The 1186-nt window shown below is 37.9% G+C and overlaps 1 protein-coding gene across 2 annotated transcripts in view; it reads right to left on the bottom strand.

The window, feature by feature from the left end:
* LOC109232027 (tubby-like F-box protein 5) overlaps nucleotides 1-138 on the bottom strand; it is a 3418-nt gene extending 3280 nt beyond the window's left edge. Inside the window, exon 1 of one of the 2 annotated variants that reach the window (XM_019397665.1) lies at nucleotides 37-138. The gene's annotated coding sequence lies outside the window, so the exon portion shown is untranslated. The remainder of the gene's footprint in view (nucleotides 1-36) is intronic. The other variant, XM_019397670.1, reaches the window with a different exon arrangement.

The raw sequence follows: 1186 nt of genomic DNA, 5'->3' as shown, positions 1-1186 counted from the left end.
GGGGGGGGGGGGAGAGAGAAAGAAGAAGAAAAAAACCTGAGAAATGGGTTGCAAAAAATTACTGTATAATATTTGATGAGAGAAAGCTCAAGAATGTAGAGAACTCAAAAACGGTAGATTAGTCTTTTTTCCACTATCTTTGTGTTAATATACATTTACACTGTAATGATACAGCTAAATGACAGATGCCATTTTCTAACCAAACTACTGACTGTTATTAACAATAATTAACTACCTTATTAACTGCCTAATAATAATATAACCACTAGCTTTAACCATAGTTAGCTAACACGGGTTATTCCCATTTTATCACTCCCCCTCAAACTGATAGGTGCAAAAACATTGAGCACTCCCAGTTTGGATACTAGATATTCATGTTGTGACCTCGGAAGAGCCTTGGTCAAAATGTGTGCTTGTTGCTCTTTAGAACTAACATGACATGTTTTGATTAATCCTTGTTGAATCTTCTCTCTTATAAAGTGACAATCAATCTCTATATGCTTTGTCCTCTCATGGTAAACTTTACTTGGGTTTGCTGCAATTTGTTGTGCTGCCTTATTGTCATGAAACAACTCAATTGGTTTCTTCACATCTGCTCCTAGCTCCTTGAATAATCCAGCCACCCATATCAATTCTGCTACAGTCCATGTCGTGCTTCTGTATTCAGCTTCCTGCTGAACTCCTTGATACTGTGTTTTGCTTCTTGAATTTCTAGGAAATGAGGGAGTCTCCATACTTAACTAAAAAACCAGTGACTGATTTCCTTGTATTAGGACATGATGCCTAATCAGCATCACAATAGGCACTCAAAACATTTCCTTTTCTGTTGCTCATCAATATCCCAAGTCCAGGTTCTCTCTTGATGTACCTGACTACTCTTAAGGCTGCTTCCCAATGACTTCTTTTAGGCTGCTGCATGAGTTGGCTGAGAGTTTGAACAGCAAAGGTTATACCCAGTCTAGTTAATGTTAAGTACAATAGCTTCCCAATGAGTCTCTGATATTTCCCTTTGTCTTCCAATTCATCATCATCTTGCACCCCTGTAATATCATCCAGTTCTTTGCTAGTGAACTTCTGGTTGTATTCAAGTGGAGTCCAAACAGGTTTTCCAGCACTTAATCCTAGATCATCAATTAATTCTAATGCATACTTTCTCTGGTTCATCAGAATACCTTTGGTGAATCTG

The sequence above is a fragment of the Nicotiana attenuata genome, chromosome 9, assembly GCF_001879085.1.
Source record: "Nicotiana attenuata strain UT chromosome 9, NIATTr2, whole genome shotgun sequence".
Lineage (NCBI taxonomy): Eukaryota > Viridiplantae > Streptophyta > Magnoliopsida > Solanales > Solanaceae > Nicotiana > Nicotiana attenuata.
This window is presented reverse-complemented; position numbering and strand designations above follow the sequence as displayed.